Genomic DNA, 18,824 nt, shown 5'->3' on the forward strand with positions numbered 1-18,824 from the left:
CTCCTTTTGTACATATAGTCAGTTTGGGTATGCATGTTTTGTTCTTATGTTGTTGCAAAATCTCACCACGAAGTTAAAAGATGAGTATGGTACTCACTGTTATTGCAACAATGTTTTTCATTTCAGCTCTTGTCACCCATATTTGTTTTTATTGGATTTATGTACCTATTGGTCTTTGCAAAAGAAGAGTTGAAGTTACACCTGTACATAGATGTTGTAGGTGTATTTGTCGAACTGTATATAGTTCATTGTACATGATACATGCATAGGTGTTTGTAAATGTATCTTGTTGTTGGTCGACTAGTGTCGCTTGTGAGCACACTTTTACATTGTCGATTGTGTCACATGTTTGATTGACTTATGTCGATTGTGCCACTTATGTTGTTGACTTGTGTCGATTGTGGTGCACATGTTTTGTCGACTTGTGTCGATTGTGGTGCACATGTTTTGTCGACTTGTGTCGGTTGTGTACACATTTTCTATGTTGATGGTTAAGTCCATTGTTCAACATATTTCAAGACAACTTGTTGCTGATGATTCTCTTGTTGCACAAGGTACCTTTGGTGTCATTTGGTGCAGGGAAGGAAATTGGTGCAAAGCAGTGGACAATCCCATGAGCTGGAAAAGCATGCATGCAAAGAGGGCTCAAATTTTAGCATGGTCTCTACTTATTTTGAGAAGTTTTTGCAGAAAGTATCCCAAGAGATTGTGATGAGCATTTGCAGTACCTTCATCATGCTACAGCCAGTAAAAGCCTTCTCATTTGGGAGGCAGCTCTTCTTCTGGAGCGGAGGTGCCATGGATGGGCATCGTGATAGTTGGCAAGCCCACATGTTTAGAGGAATATTTCAGCTCATATATCAGCAAGTATCATTGTTGGTTTCTGCAAATTTTCAGTTTGTCTGGTGAACAAGCTTGGTTGGGATTCGACAAGTACTTGGCTTATGCAGCAAAAAGTCGCCATGACGACAGTTGGCAAGGTAGGAAATTTTGGCATCAGTATGCTCTTTTGGCTGAATGGAAGAGGATATTTCTATTCCTCAAGTGTTGTACAGTTCAGTTCAAAGACTCAGTAAGCTTTTGGGGACAAAAAACCTCTCATTTGGGAGGTGTGATCAGGAGCTCACAACCAAGTGTCGTAAAATGGTAAAAAATGAAAGTGTTTAGAACTAGTTTGAACCTAAACGACTGGATAGAGCTCATCTTCCTAATTCCGGTGTTGTGAATGGTTCAGAAAATGGTCGCCGTATGAGAAAGTTATGCCAAAAAGAAGAATTGCCCAATAACATTGGAATTTTGAATTTTTTCAAAAAAATTTAAAATAGAATATTCCATAAAATATTTTTTGGAATATTCCATTTTGGGCAACAAATGGCAGGCTGCCACGTGGCAGGCCTGGAAGCAGCAACGTGGCCTGGATGACATCAGCGGAGGGCATCGGTCATATTAAAATTTTGTTGACAGCGGAGAGGTTTGAACCCGCAACCTGTCATGTAACAGTTCCTCGTCTTACCGTTAGACCATGTGGTGGGGACTTGATATGTGAGCGGAATGAATTGGGTAAGAGTTTTGAATTCTGTTTGGGCGGGGGCCAGCCCTCTTACCATGTGTCCGCAGCACCAAAGTCCAGGCGCTAAAATCCTAACTGCGTGGGGTGTTACCTAACGGTCACCACCTGTATTGCAATGTGTTCACATATGCGGGTTAAACAGTGTGTTAAACAACCAGTCAGCACAGAATTTGAGGTGCTTAACCACCGCCGGAATTTTGTTCCCATGCACAGTAATTGAAAATGGTTAAAGTGCGGTTAGACTGGCGGGAATTTTGGTGAACCTCCAAATTTGGGCGGTCCCGCCATAATTGGCGGAGCTAACTGAACTTCCACTACAGTTAGCTGGAGTGATTCTAGGCCAAACTGGAGGAAATCTTCAGTGAGCCATAACTTTGGCTAGGAAAGTCCTTTTTGGACAATTTTTTTTTTGATTTTGGGCCTCTTCGACCTTCTGAAGCCATTGGCATAGGTTTCAAGGCCATATGACATCATTTTCAGGTGTTTTTGCTTCATGGAAGTTCTAGGAGCTACTAGGGCCATATCAGTTTGGGAGCTGCATTGGGATATGTGCAGCCATTGAGTGTGGAACGAAGGTCATTCCTAAAGTATTTCATTGTTCTGAATCCATTTCTACATCTTTTTTTTCCTGTTGAGGCATTCTTCTCACTGTTTAGCTTCAGGGAAGCTTTCAGGGCCAGCAGGGCCATTTCAGTGATTGAGCTGTGCTAGGCTAGGTTCATTTGTTTGAGGTGAAACAAAAACTTATTTCTACTGTAAGGAACCTTCTGAATCCAATGAAGGTGTTTTTAGAAGTATTTGGATACTTCTAAAGGCTGATATGCTGAAGAGAAGTTTCAGGCAACCCATAGCCATCCATGGGAGAAGGCTAGATTGGGGATGCAGTGCTCATTTTGAGCAAATGAACAATCATTTTTTTATGTCAGATACGTGCTAGAGATAGTAGTAAAGGTTTCAAAGACATTTGAAGCATTCTTAAGGATTTTGTGCCATTAGGAAGCTCAGGGAAGCTTAGTGCACCTACTGAAGGAATCAAGTCCAAGGGAGCCTAGATCTGCCTGCACAAAGTGGACAACCATGAACGGGATGTATATGGTTTTTCTAAACCCATAGGTTCAGTCAGTAACCTTTTGGAGTTGAGTGTGGAACTTGTAAAATAATTCAAGCCATAATCCCAAAGAGCCAAGTCTAGTTAACTAGAGCTCACAGGAGACGTAGCCCATGAGATTGGGGTGAACTCCTTATTAAATTTGCTGTTATGTGTGATGTTTATTTGCTGCCTTATATGTCTGATATATATGTTTAATATCAGCTGAAACAAATCAAGTTAAAACACATAAATAGAAGAAAAGACATACACCTCTTTCAAGCTAAGATTCCGCATAATGTCAAGTTCAAGCAAGGTCTTGTTTTTAATTGAATCTGAGTGTTTACTTTTTATTTCTTTAGGCAGAGTTTGTAGAGGGCCAGGTAGCTTCTGGATCTCATCCTCTCTTTAGAGGTGACATATCCAGTAAATGCCCCTACAGTCAATCTCTGTATTAGAAATAAGAAGTGCACATATTTGCAGATTTAAACTTGGAGTATTTGTGCACTCATTTACATAAATGAAAATGGATACCTTGCACCCTTAAACAAGTACATTCCATTTTCAGATCAGGTTGGTATCAGAGCACTAGGTTTGCTTGATTGACATCACAATAGCTTGATTGTATAGCTTGAAAGGTGTTTTAAGCAGTGTTGAAGATTGACTGCTTTACTATTTTGCAAACTGCATGTTGTTTGAGTTTGCTGAAGTTTGGGGATAGCTACTGATTAGTTAATTTTTGGAGAAGACAAAAAGGAATAGAAGATATTTTCCTTACCCCAAAAGGATCTCAAAACCACTTGAAGATTTTCATTTGAGTTGGTTTTCTGTTGGATGCTTGAACAATATTTTCACTTGATTTGTGTGTTGTTGGCTGCTTGAATGTGATGGTTGTAATGACATTTGGGTAAAAAGCTTTGTCATTTGTTTTGAAAAGCATTAAGAACATTGTTGAAGTAATTTGTTCATTGAAATTATAATGACAACTTCTTCAAGTGAAGATTTCTCCTTCACAAGGTTCTTCGATGAGGATATGAAGCGTGAATTCCTTATCTTGAAGGATATGGTGCAAATCCTGTTTGAGGATAGAAGAGAAAGCACAATGCTTCATGAGAAATTGTTGGCCATGAAGCAAGAGAAGGAAGAAATTCTTCAAAGATTGCATGATATGGAGTTGTAGCTTCATCAAGCCCAAGAGGCTTTGGCCAAGAACATGCTTGAGAAAGAGGTAATCCATTCTGATTTGTCTTCAGTTTCCTCTTTAGAAAGATGTGTTGTATCTTTCGAAAAGCATACAAGGGGAATAGGATCCAAGCTCATGATTAAGATGGGCTATGAAGGCAAAGGATTAGGGAAGCATGCACAGGGCATGATTGAACCCATTTTTGTTGAGGAATGATCCAAGAATCTTGGACTGGGTTATGTGCAATCTAATGGAAAAGACTAAAAAGTGATGAAGGCATGTGAGGCTAATTCAAAGAGAACTTTTGTTCCAAGTTCCATGAGACAAATATGTCAAATTTGTTTCAAAGATGATTGCCATTGCTTTAATCTTTTTTTGCAGCAAGAAGATGGTAGACATGTAGCTTACGACAAGCATCCTATGTTAGGCAGTTTTCAAGACAAGAATGAAGATGTTTGTCTGCAAAAGAAAGCTGAAGCCTCTACTAGTTCATCTCCTCATGGAGGCAAAAAGGATGAACATGCAAAGCAACATAAGAGGTATAAATCTTCTCATGATCCATTCGATTGTGTTTTTGCCAGGCATGAAAAGTTTACATGCTTTAATGGAAGAAAGTTTCCTTGTACATATTGTGGTCAATTTAACCATCATGTTTTGAGATGCTGGATGAGGAAGAAAGCATACAGGGAACAGATGAAGCAAGGACTACCTTAAAGGAAAGTGCATAAGATTTGCACTTTTTGCCAAAAGAAGGGACATGTTGTCTCTCATTGTTGGTCTTTACATCCAACTTGTCGTCCCACATGCATGCAGAAAGATGACAAGAACATTGGCAAAGGTGGAACTACAGATTCCATTATTGATGTGGAAAGGGAAGTTTCACATGAGGAAGAATTGCAGTAGCAAAAATCACCATTGAAATGGCTTGGTAAGAAGTGGATGGACTTCTTGACACAGTGAGACATACTCCTTTTGTACATATAGTCAGTTTGGGTATGCATGTTTTGTTCTTATGTTGTTGCAAAATCTCTCCATGAAGGTAAAAGATGAGTATGGTACTCACTGTTATTGCAACAATGTTTTTCATTTCAGCTCTTGTCACCCATATGTGTTTTTATTGGGTTGATGTACCTGTTGGTCTTTGCAAAAGAAGAGTTGAAGTTACACCTGTACATAGATGTTGTAGGTGTATTTGTCGAACTGTATATAGTTCATTGTACATGATACATGCATAGGTGTTTGTAAAAGTATCTTGTTGTTGGTCAACTAGTGTTGCTTGTGAGCACACTTTTAGATTGTCAATTGTGTCACATGTTTCATTGACTTGTGTCGATTGTGCCACTTATGTTGTCGACTTGTGTCGATTGTGGTGCACATGTTTTGTTGACTTGTGTCGATTGTGGTGCACATGTTTTGTCGACTTGTGTCGGTTGTGTACACATTTTCTATGTTGATGGTTGAGTCCATTGTTCAACATATTTCAAGACAACTTGTTGTTGATGATTTTCTTGTTGCACAAGGTACCTTTGGTGTCTTTTGGTGCAGGGAAGGAAATTGGTGCAAAGCAGTGCACAATCCGATGAGCTGGAAAAGCATGCATGCAAAGAGGGCTCAAATTTCAGCATGGGTCTCTACTTCTTTTGAGAAGTTTTTGCAGCAAGTATCCCAAGAGATTGCGATGAGAATTTGTAGTACCTTCAGCATGCTACAGCCGGTAAAAGCCTTCTCATTTGGGAGGCAGCTCTTCTTCTGGAGCGGAGGTGCCATGGATGGGCATCGTGACAGTTGGCAAGCCCACATGTTTAGAGGAATATTTCAGCTCATATATCAGCAAGTATCATTGTTGGTTTCTAAAAACTTTCAGTTTGTCTGGCGAACAAGCTTGGTCAGGATTCGACAAGTGCTTGGCTTATGTAGCAAAAAGTCGCCATGACGACAGTTGGCAAGGCAGGACATTTTAGCATTAGTATGCTCTTTTGGCTGAATGAAAGAGGATATTTTTGTTGCTCAAGTGCTGTACAGTTTAGTTCAGAGATTCAGTAAGCTTTTGGGGAGCAAAAGCCTCTCATTTGGGAGGTGTGATCAGGAGCTCACAACCAAGTGTCGTAAAATGGTCAAAAATGAAATTGTTCAGAACTGGTTTGAACCTGAACAACCAGATAGAGCTCATCTTCCTAATTCCGGCACCGTGAACGGTTCAAAAAACAGTCACCGTATGAGAAAGTTATGCCAAAAAGAAGAATTGCCCAATAACATTAGAATTTTGAATTTTTTCAAAAAAATGTAAAATAGAATATTCCATAAAATAATTTTTGGAATATTCTGTTTTGGGCAACGAATGGTAGGTTGCCACATTGTAGGCCCAGAAGTAGCAACGTGGCCTAGATGACATCAGCGGAGGGCATTGATCATATTAAAATTTCGTTGACATCAGAGAGGTTTGAACCTGCGACCTGTCATGTAACAGTTCCTCGTCTTACCATTAGACCATGTGGTGGGGACTTGATATATGAGTGAAATGAATTAGGTAATAGTTTTGAATTATGTTTGGGCGGGGGCTAGCCCCTAAGGGCCAACCCTCTTACCATGTGTCTGCAGCACCAAAGTCTAGGCACTAAACTCCTAACTGCGCGGGATATTACCTAATAGTCACCACCTGTATTGCAATATGTTCACATATGCGGGTTAAATGGTGCGTTAAACAACCAGTTAAACAACTAGTCAGCACGGAATCCAAGGCGCTTAACCACCGCCAGAATTTTGTTCCCATGCACAGTAATTGCAAACGGTTAAAGCGCGGTTAGAATAGCGGGAATTTTGGCAGACCGCAAAATTTGGGCAGTCCGGCCATAATTGGTGGAGCTAACTGAACTTCCACTACAGTTAGCTAGAGTGATTCTAGGCCAAATTGGAGGAAATCTTCAATGAGCCATAATTTTGGCTAAGAAAGTCCTTTTTGGATGAATTGTTTTTTGATTTTTGGTCTCTTCGACCTCCTGAAGCCATTGGCATAGGTTTCATAGCCATTTGAGGTCATTTGTAGGTGTTTTTGCTTCATGGAAGTTCTAGGAGCTACTAGGGCCATATCAGTTTGGGAGCTGCATTAGGATATGTGCAGCCATTGAATGTGGAACGAAGGTCATTCCTAAATGATTTCAGTGTTTTGAATCCATTTCTACAGCTTGTTTTTCCTGTTGAGGCATTCTTTTCACTTTTTAGCTTCAAGGAAGCTTTCAGTGCCACCAAGGCCATTTCAGTGATTGAGCTGTGCTAGGCTAGGTTCATTTGTTTGAGGTGAAATAAAAACCTATTTCTACTGTAAGGAACCTTCTGAATCCAATGAAGGTGTTTTCAAAAGCATTTGGAGACTTCTAAAGGCCGATATGCTGAAGAGAAGTTTCATGCAGCCTAGAGCCATCCATGGGAGAAGGCTAGATTGGGGATGCAGTTCTCATTTTGATCAAATGAACAGTCATTTTTTTTATGTCAGATATGTGCTAGAGATAGTAGTAGCGGTTCAGAGACATTTGAAGCATTCTTAAGGAGTTTGTGCCATTAATAAGCTCAGGGAAGCTTAGTGCACCTACTGAAGGAATCAAGTCCAAGGGAGCCTAGATCTGCCTGCACAAAGTGGACAACCATGACAGGGATGTATATGGTTTTTCTAAACCCATAGGTTTAGTCAGTAACCTTTTGGAGTTGAGTGTGGAACTCGTAAAATAATTCAAGCCATAATCCCAAAGAGCCAAGTCTAGTTGACTAGAGCTCATAGGAGACGTAGCCCACAAGATTGGGGTGAACTCCTTATTAAATTTGTTGTTATGTGTGATGTTTATTTGCTGCCTTATATGTCTGATATATATATTTAATATCAGCTGAAACAAATCAAGTTAAAACACATAAATAGAAGAAAATACATACACCTCTTTCAAGCTAAGATTCCCCATAATGTCAAGTTCAAGCAAGGTCTTGTTTTTAATTGAATCTGAGTGTTTACTTTTTATTTCTTTGGGCAGAGTCTGTAGAGGGCCAGGTAGCTTCTGGATCTCATCCTCTCTTTAGAGGTGACATATCTAGTAAATGCCCCTACAATCAATCTCTGTATTAGAAATAAGAAGTGCACATATTTGCAGATTTAAACTTGGAGTATTTGTGCACTCATTTACATAAATGAAAATGGATACCTTTCACCCTTAAACTAGTACATTACATTTTCAGATTAGGTTGGTATCAGAGCACTAGGTTTTCTTTATTGACATCATAGTAGCTTGATTATATAGCTTGAAAGGTGTTTTAAACAGTGTTGAAGATTGATTGCTTTACTATTTTACAAACTGCATGTTGTTTGAGTTTGCTGAAGTTTGGGGATAGCTACTGATTAGTTAAGTCTTGGAGAAAAAAAAAAGGAATAGAAGATATTTTCCTTACCCCAAAAGGATCTCAAAACCACTCCAAGATTTTCAATTGAGTTGGTTTGCTATTGGATGCTTGAACAATATTTTCACTTGATTTGTGTGTTGTTGGCTACTTGAATGTGATGGTTGTAAAGACATTTGGGTAAAAAGCTTTGTCATTTGTTTTGAAAAGCTTTAATCACATTGTTGAAGTAATTTGTTTATTGAAATTATAATGACAACTTCTTCAAGTGAAGATTTCTCCTTCACAAGGTTCTTCGATGAGGATATGAAGTGTGAATTCCTTATCTTGAAGGATATGGTGCAAATCCTATTTGAGGATAGAAGAGAAAGCACAGTGCTTCATGAGAAATTGTTGGCCATGAAGCAGGAGAAGGAAGAAATTCTTCAAATATTGCATGATATGGAGTTGTAGCGTCATCAAGCCCAAGAGGCTTTGGCCAAGAACATGCTTGAGAAAGAGGTAATCCATTCTGATTTGTCTTCAGTTTCCTCTTTAGAAAGATGTGTTGGATCTTTCGAAAAGCATACAAGGGGAATAGGATTCAAGCTCATTATTAGGATGGGCTATGAAGGCAAAGGATTAGGGAAGCATGCACAGGGCATGATTGAACCCATTTCTATTGAGGAACGATCCAAGAATCTTGGACTGGGTTATGTGCAATCTAATGGCAAAGACTTAAAAGCCATGAAGGCATGTGAGGCTAATTCAAAGAGAACTTTTGTTCCAAGTTCCATGAGACAAATATGTCAAATTTGTTTCAAAGATGATTGCCATTTCTTTAATCCTTTTTTGCAGCAAGAAGATGGTAGACATGCAGCCTATGGAAAGCATGCTATGTTAGGCAGTTTTCAAGACAAGAACGAAGATGTTTGTCTGCAAAAGAAAGTTGAAGCCTCTACTAGTTCATCTCCTCATGGAGGAAAAAAGGATGAACATGCAAAGCAACACAAGAGGTATAAATATTCTCATGATCAATTTGATTGTGTTTCTACCAGGCATGAAAATTTTACATGCTTTAATGGAAGAAAGTTTCCTTGTACATATTGTGGTCAATTTGACCATCATGTTTTGAGATGCTGGATGAGGAAGAAAGCATACAGGGAATAGATGAAGCAAGGACTACCTTAAAAGAAAGTGCATAAGATTTGCACTTTTTGCCAAAAGAAGGGACATGTTGTCTCTCATTGTTGGACTTTACATCCAACTTGTCGTCCCACACGCATGCAACAGGATGACAAGAAGATTGGCAAAGGTGGAACCACAGATTCCATTATTGATGTGGAAAGGGAAGTTTCACATGAGGAAGAATTGCAGTAGCAAAAATTGCCATTGAAATGGCTTGGTAAGAAGTGGATGGACTTCTTGACATAGTAACACATACTCCTTTTGTACATATAGTCAGTTTGGGTATGCATGTTTTGTTCTTATGTTGTTGCAAAATCTCGCCATGAAGGTAAAAGATGAGTATGGTACTCACTATTATTGCAACAATGTTTTTCATTTCAGCTCTTGTCACCCATGTGTGTTTTTATTGGGTTGATGTACCTGTTTGTCTTTACAAAAGAAGAGTTGAAGTTACACCTGTACATAGATGTTGTAGGTGTATTTCTCGAACTGTATATAGTTCATTGTACATGATACATGCATAGGTGTTCGTAAATGTATCTTGTTGTTGGTCGACTAGTGTCGCTTGTGAGCACACTTTTACATTGTCGATTGTGTCACATGTTTCATTGACTTGTGTCGATTGTGCCACTTATGTTGTCGACTTGTGTCGATTGTGGTGCACATGTTTTGTCAACTTGTGTCGATCATGTACACATTTACTATGTTGATGGTTGAGTCCATTGTTCAACATATTTCAAGACAACTTGTTGCTGATGATTCCCTTGTTGCACAAGGTACCTTTGGTGTCATTTGGTGCAGATAAGGAAATTGGTGCAAAGCAGTGCACAATCCCATGAGCTGGAAAAGCATGCATGCAAAGAGGGCTCAAATTTCAATATGGATCTCTACTTCTTTTGAGAAGCTTTTGCAGCAAGTATCCCAAGAGATTGCGATGAGCATTTGCAGTACCTTCAACATGCTACAGCCGGTAAAAGCCTTCTCATTTGGGAGGCAACTCTTCTTCTGGAGCGGAGGTGCCATGGATGGGCATCGTGACAGTTGGCAAGCCCACATGTTTAGAGGAATATTTCAGCTCATATATCAGCAAGTATCATTGCTAGTTTCTGTAAATGTTCAGTTTGTCTGGCGAACAAGCTTGGTCGGGATTCGACAAGTACTTGGCTTATGCAGTAAAATGTCGCCATGATGACAGTTGGAAAGGTAGGACATTTTGGTGTCAGTATGCTCTTTTGGCTGAACGAAAGAGGATATTTCTGTTCCTCAAGTGCTGTAAAATTCAGTTCAGAGATTCAATAATCTTTTGGGGACCAAAAGCCTCTCATTTGGGAGGTGTGATCAGGAGCTCACAACCAAGTGTCGTAAAATGGTCAAAAATGAAAGTGTTCAGAATTGGTTTGAACCTAAATGACCGGATAGAGCTCGTCTTCCCGATTCTGGCACCATGAACGTTTCAGAAAACGGTCGCCGTATGAGAAAGTTATGCCAAAAAGAAGAATTGCCCAATAACATTGGAATTTTGAATTTTTTCAAAATAATGTAAAATAGAATATTCCATAAAATATTTTTGGAATATTTTGTTTTGAGCAACGAATGGTAGGCTGCCATGTGGCAGGCCCTGAAGCAGCAACGTGGCCTGGATGACATCAGCGGAGGGCTTCGGTCATATTAAAATTTCATTGACAGCGGAGAAGTTTGAACCCATGACCTGTCATGTAACAGTTCCTTGTCTTACCGTTAGACCATGTGGTGGGGACTTGATATGTGAGTGGAATGAATTGGGTAAGAGTTTTGAATTCTGTTTGGGTGGGGGCTAGCCCTCTTACCATGTGTCCACAGCACCAAAGTCCAGATGCTAAACTCCTAACTGCGCAGGGTATTACCTAACGGTCACCACCTGTATTGCAATGTGTTCACATATGCGGGTTAAACGGTGCGTTAAACAACCAGTCAGCACGGAATCTGAGGTGCTTAACCACCGTCGGAATTTTGTTCCCATGCACAGTAATTGCAAACGGTTAAAGCACGGTTAGACTGGCGGGAATTTTGGCGGACCGCCAAATTTGGGTGGTCTGGCCATAATTGGCGGAGCTAACTGAACTTCCACTACAGTTAGCTGGAGTGATTCTAGGCCAAATTGGAGGAAATATTCAATGAGCCATAACTTTTGCTAGGAAAGTCCTTTTTGGATGATTTTTTTTTTTTTTGATTTTGGGTCTCTTTGACCTTCTGAAGCCATTGGCACAGGTTTCACAGCCATCTGAGGTCATTTGCAGGTGTTTTTGCTTCATGGAAGTTCTAGGAGCCACTAGGGCCATATCAGTTTGGGAGCTACATTAGGATATGTGCATCCATTGAATGTGGAACGAAGGTCATTCCTAAATGATTTCAGTGTTCTGAATCCATTTCTACAGCTTGTTTTTCCTGTTGAGGCATTCTTCTCACTTTTTAGCTTCAAGGAAGCTTTTAGTGCCACCAAGGCCATTTCAGTGATTGAGCTGTGCTAGGCTAGGTTCATTTGTTTGAGGTGAAATAAAAACCTATTTCTACTGTAAGGAACCTTCTGAATCCAATGAAGGTGTTTTCAGAAGCATTTGGAGACTTCTAAAGGCCGAGATGCTGAAGAGAAGTTTCATGCAGCCCAGAGCCATCCATGGGAGAAGGCTAGATTGGGGATGCAGTGCTCATTTTGAGCAAATGAATAGTCATTTTTTAATGTCAGATATGTGCTGGAGACAGTAGCAGAGGTTTCAGATACATTTGAAGCATTCTTAAGGAGTTTTTTCCATTAAGAAGCTCAGGGAAGCTTAGTGCACCTACTGAAGAAATCAAGTCCAAGGTATCCTAGATCTGCCTGCACAAAGTGGACAACCATGACAGGGATGTATATGGTTTTTTAAACCCATAGGTCCAGTCAGTAACCTTTTGGAGTTGAGTGTGGAACTTGTAAAATAATTCAAGCCATAATCCCAAAGAACCAAGTCTAGTTAACTAGAGCTCACATGAGACGTAGCCCACGAGATTGGGGTGAACTCCTTATTAAATTTGTTGTTATGTGTGATGTTTATTTGCTGCCTTATATGTCTGACATATATGTTTAATATCAAATGAAACAAATCAAGTTAAAACACATAAACAAAAGAAAAGACATACACCTCTTTCAAGCTAAGATTCCGCATAATGTCAAGTTCAAGCAAGGTCTTGTTTTTAATTGAATTTGAGTGTTTACTTTTTATTTCTTTAGGCAGAGTCTATAGAGGGCCAAGTAGCTTCTGGATCTCATCCTCTCTTTAGAGGTGAAATATCCAGTAAATGCCCCTACAGTAAATCTCTGTATTATAAATAATAAGTGCACATATTTGCAGATTTAAACTTGGAGTACTTGTGCACTCATTTACATAAATGAAAATGGATACCTTGCACCCTTAAACAAGTACATTCCATTTTCATATCAATAAGACAAAAAAATGAAAAGGCAAAAGCAAACACGATGTAAGAATAGAATAAGAAAACCATGATGGACTATGAGTGAAATATGAGTGCAAGGAAGGGAAAACTGAGATGCAGCTAATCCTACTCCTATCCTAACAACTAAACGGTCAGGATTACGTCAAATTTTTTTTCCATTGAAGCCAGCATAGTCGCTCTTGACCTGAATCCACAAAGATACAAATGATTAAAATAGATAAAAAGTAGTTTGCAATAGAAAATACAAAAACTTGAAAAGCTACACACCGAAAGGAAGGTCTTGCTTGTGGGCAGAAAGATGTGTCACAACCATCCAATACATGCGCTTACCTTTTTTATGGATACCCTTTCTAAACAAACCTCAAAAAATTCTTGTGGGTGCATCCTCATCTGCACCGAGCTTCTTAGCAAGCGCGAGGAAGGATTGAAGCTTGTTGCCTGCAACATGGCTTGCCAAGTAAGATTGTTCCATCCATTCAATGATTGGATCATAAAATTCATGATGGTTGTTTGTAAAGCCTCGTAATCTTTGAAAAGATAGATTTCTGATTCAAGAAACGGGATCACGATGGGAATATTGTAAGGAAGAATAAATCTAATCATTCTCAATAGTCATGCCAAGACAGTGAGGACCTACCATAACCATCAGCGTAAGCTGAAGTGCCTCACCTACTTGACAAAAATTTGAGGAGAAAGATGCTAAAAAATGAAGATTAGAGAGTACGAAGCAACTGTCATTGGATGTGCTGTTGGGAAAATGATAAGTTGAATGATAGTCACCCAAGATAGAGGAATGATCAGATGAGTTGGTTGAAACGTTAGATTCTTAGTTTGAAATGAACAAATAAAAATCCATTTGAACAATCTTGTGAATGCTCTGAATAATGGAACCAAGTTTGCTGTGATCTAGACATGATAGACGACCTTCCTACAACTAGTGAAAAATTGCGCAGGCATCATGGTCATCACAGGAATTTAAAAGAGACGCCAACATTATGAATGAGTGAAACTAGTTGGGGAGAGGAACTTGATTTATGTGATAGCTCATGCGTGCATCATCATACAGGGGGATTTTTGGTGTGATGAGTGGGCAGATTAACAATACAATATTCACAAGAAGACTGAGGAACTTATCATGAGGGGGAAAATTTGATAAGTATGATTGCAGAAAAAGACAACCTTTGAGATGATCGCTTCACAATTCCATGATTTCATGAGATACGAACATTCCCAACTGAGTTTGATGTAAGAGATGTGCATGAAGATGGACGTGTTGTAATAGATTCGTGGATTTAGTTGTAAATAAAATTCTGAAAATTTGAAAGATCACACCTGAAATACCAAGCATTTTTTACACGAGGATCCATACTGAATGAAATCATGCAGATAGATGGATTGTGCATGAGAAACCAGATCTGATTTAGTTCGGGGAGCTTACCAGAGTTGCAAGGTCCTGACATAAACATCAATGGGTGTTAAAGTGACTTGACTCCTTGATATGTCCCGAAACTTTCCAGAATTGCAGAATCATATTTTGAAGCATGAACTATATCATGCATGGCTTGAGGATGGTTGTTGTCGTTGATTTCAAAACTACTCTCAAGATGGAAGCCATCTCTGTCACAAGTTTCACTAGAATTTTCTTCTTCAACAAGCTATCTTGAAGAGTTGTCTTCATGCAAGAGAACAAATGACGGGGAATGGGAAGTATGCTATGTGATTAGACTGTTTTCAACTTCATCATGGACAACCTCACTACCTTGTGTCAATTGAGAAAATTAACTCATTGGGTGAAGAAATAAGAGAACATGGAGTATCTCCGACGCATGTGGATGTGTTGTGAATGGTAGGACTCACGGGCAAGTGAGGTGAAGAGGAAGTTTCGATATGAATGTCTTCTTTGACCAGAGCACATTCTAAATATGAGTTAGAGTCTTCATGAGAAAACAGAAGATCACACGATGTTCTTGGGAATTCATCATGACATATGGAAGCATGGGAATGATGACCACACAAGACTGGGGATTGATTGAAAGAATTAAGTGTACAACATGTTCCACTGAGATTAGCAGATTGATAATTGTTCAAGAATGGAAGCTCATTGTTTTTATGCACACAATTTTAAAACATAGAGGGAATATTGATAATGTCCTCACCTTTCTTCTCCTCTGTCTGTGTAATGTGACTTCCTTGCGCCTAATCACAATTTGAGCCAACAACTTGAGAATCAAGAGAATGTGAACAACTGGTTGGTGAAGTGGATTGATCAAGCGAGTCATGATACAAGGAGTCATGGCTTGTAGATGATGGAGGATGGCAGAGATGCATATTAGATTCGAGACTTGAGTTATGAATGGTGACATCCTCTTGTAGAATGGAGGAGTGAGTATTTGTTGTAGGCTTCCCGAGCCATTCTGGAATTTCCTCCATTGAAGTGGGAGACAGATGAGAAGATGGGCTAGGGACATGTTGCATAGATTTTTCAACTTTTCAATCACCGTAAGGGGGTACCCACTACGCAAATTTCTCAGCTTTGAAATCACCAGAAAGGGGCACCCACATCAGGACCAGAAAGGGAGGAGGACAAAGAACAAATGAGGTGTTGGTCTCCTACTCTGCAATATGAGGTGCCTCATGATACACAAGAGTTGGGGAGGAAGGGAAATTAGGAGGTTCACCATATTGAGAACTATGAACCAAGCATTTAAACTCTTCTCTCAAGAAGTCAAAGTTGACAAGTTGTTCAAAGTTTCGTAACAAAGGTGAAGGAAGAAATCAATAAAGTCCTCAATTGATTCGTTAGGATTCATACTTAAATGGCAGATTTTTTTCACGGAAATCCTAGTGACTATACTCATCGAACATTTTAATCATCATTACGGCAAGCTGACCAAATAAATCGATAGAGGAAAAGGGTAATGTGTAACACCGACGTTGAGCATGACCTTTGAATGTGAGGGTGAGTAATACAGTCTAGAAATCTTCGTACTCTATCTTGTGGTGTCAGCAAAAGTTTATAAATTAGTGCACATATGTACGAAAAGATGGTTCGCCCTCACCACTAAAATTTAACTTGGACAGGTCATGGATAACTTTCTTGGGGATGGTACATTCAAACTTTGTAGAAAGACATCCCAGGATTATGATGTCAGGAAGAGCCATTTTTAAGTAAGAGATTCAAATAAGATTTTATGGGCACAACCTGTCATCTAGCCCTCCTTCTAGCACCATTTTGTTGATGGTACTAGACCCGCTAACAAAAGGGACCTACCTGATGTGAAGTCCCAACTAGACCTCACACGATTTGGTGTAGGATTTCCATCCGGTATGAAGGCTCAGTTACCATATAATTAGAGATATCCCTTGGCTCTAGCTGTCAGCACATGAGAGTGTTACGCTGGTATCTTCAAACAACAAGGTACGTGTGCCTGGTGAGTGTGTAATGTACCCATGTCAAGGTTCTCTTCCTATGAAGGGGAGAGTGAAGTGAGCCTCTAAATGAGAGGTAGTAGTAAAACCCATGAAGAGACATACGTGAACTAGAAAGGGTATGTCCAGCATCCAGTGGAATAGTCCACAATGAACGTGACAGTCGTTAAAACCGAGGTGAAGGGGACAATAGGTACACCACCCATTGGAGTGGTCCACATGTATGTGATAGTCGTTATAACCAGAAAACAAATATGGTCTGTCGATTATCCCGCGGATCCATAAGGATGTGAAAATGGTGATAGCCAATACACAAAGGTGGTTTGTCTAGTATCCCACAGAGTAGTCCACAGGGATGAGACAACGGTGATAAGAAATACAACACATCTTCAACAATGTAAGTACTAAAACAACCAAAGTAGTTCAACTATCTTAGTACAAGTTAAGAAAACATGCATTACAAATGTTTAAAGAGTAGTCTTATGAACATCTATAAAACATGCGTGAAAACATGCTAGCCTTAACAGGCTTTTGAATTAAGAAAAAGTCCCAAGACACATTTGTACACCATACATCACTAGTCCTAGTAGTGGGACATTGGAGCCACTCCTCGCTCCTCAAAGAATAGACTACAGACTCTCAAGGATATGTGGGAGGAGCCAAGGTGAAAAGTCCTTGCTCATATAATGGGAGGGGTATATATAGCCAAGGGTGATGCTTGACCCTTGTGACTCTTGGACTACCCTCATGACCATTCAACTTCCAATGAATTTTCAACTGACATGACTCTTCAACTTCTTGTGTGCATCCATTGGACTTCACTTTACATTACATTGAGTTACAATGGATATGGCCCATAGTGGTGATGTGGCCAAGACAACTCATGACACAACTTGACATGACACTGCTAACATGTATTGGTTGACTGTGGTGTCTGTGTCAAGCTTCGGTGCTACTGAGTGATGGATGTACTCTTGGTGTGCTTTGTCTTCTCCTCTGCATGGCATAGTGTTGTGGGGTCTTCGATGGTCTTGGTCTTGCATGATGGTTCAATGCATATGTTCCTTTTGCTTGTTGCTTGATGTGCTTGTTACGTCTGTCTAGCTGCAAGAAAGTATTCTAGCAAGTGTGCTCCTTCTTCATCCTATTCATCGTGTTGCCATGATCTATCAATGTACCTATTCCTGCAGTTCACTCATGATAGGATGAAATTAAATCCAAAACCTCCTAGTCTATCATGATGCATTGTTTTCTGTGTTCAGGTGATAGGGAGGGAGGAAAAGTCACTAAGATAGTGTATAGCATAGCTCAGGCTGGGGTGAGGAAATTTGGGCACAGTATTCACTATCTAAGAAAACTGAACAGTAGAAACTAGGAGGAAAAATTGCGCAGTGAAGAACACTAGTGGTAGCTGCATGGTGGGACCCTAGTGGGTACTTCTGTGCAGTTTCTACAGGGGAGACAAAACAGGGTAGCAGAGGACCAGCTGGGAAGTTTTGCGCAGTTCTGGGGAAGACGATAGGATAGAGCAACATGAAATTTTTGCACATTTTCCAGGGGGAAGACAGAGTGGGGTAGCAGTATAGTTCTATGCAGTTTTTAGAGGGAAGACAAAGCAGGGCAGTGGAGGAACAACTGGAGAATTTTGCATAATTTCTAAAGGGAAGACATAGCATGGCTACAGAAGGACAACTCACCAATTTTGCGTAGTTTATAAAAGAAGTGCAGGACAGGGCTATAAGGGACTTAATGAGCCTAACTGCATAGTTTTGGAGAATAGTGCATGATAAGAAGCAAGCGAATTGTTAGACATGTTTGCGCAGCTTCTGAAGGTAGTACATAGCAAGGAAACATGGTTCAACTATGCATGTTTGTGCAGTTTTGGAGAACAATGTAGATCAAGGTAGTAAAGGACCTGCTAGACATGACTGTGCAGTTTTGGAGAATAGTGCAGACCCAGGTCTCAGAATAGTGCAAGCTTCCAATAGACAAGAAGGACACTTGATTACTGTGCTTGAGAAATGCACAGTTTAGTTTGGACATGGAGGCAGTTTTCTACATAGTTCTAGGAGGCAGAGAGGATGCTCACCTCTCGGATTGCATAGTGCAGCTGATTTGGGGGAAAACCCCAAGCATTGTTGGGTTGTGTTATATTCTTTCCACGACTAGCCCACATAGTTAACTGGGGCATTAGAGGGGGTGTGGCAGCCCCCCTGTTTGGGGGGTTTGAGGGGGATGGGTAGCCCCCCTCAACGGGGTCTGGGGTAGCGCCCCGGGAATTTTTTTTTTGGACCCTATATTAGGTTGGGCAGACCTACCTATGGTTTTATGCATGGTTTTCGGTCCATGGTTTTGGACGCGATGGTTTTCAGTCCATGGTATTGGATGCTTCAACATGTATAAATATGTATTATAACATTGAAAGGAACATAATGAAAAATTAATCTGGTAGTCCCGATTTTGGGATCCAGGGGAAAATCTTTGTGTATATGTGTTTTATGTGTTATGTTCTCGCATTGTTTATTTTCTGTTGTTAGAATTCG

Source organism: Pinus tabuliformis, chromosome 1_1 (assembly GCF_031772625.1).
Source record: "Pinus tabuliformis cultivar Carrire ecotype Pingquan chromosome 1_1, CPIR1, whole genome shotgun sequence".
NCBI classification, from domain to species: Eukaryota; Viridiplantae; Streptophyta; class Pinopsida; order Pinales; family Pinaceae; genus Pinus; species Pinus tabuliformis.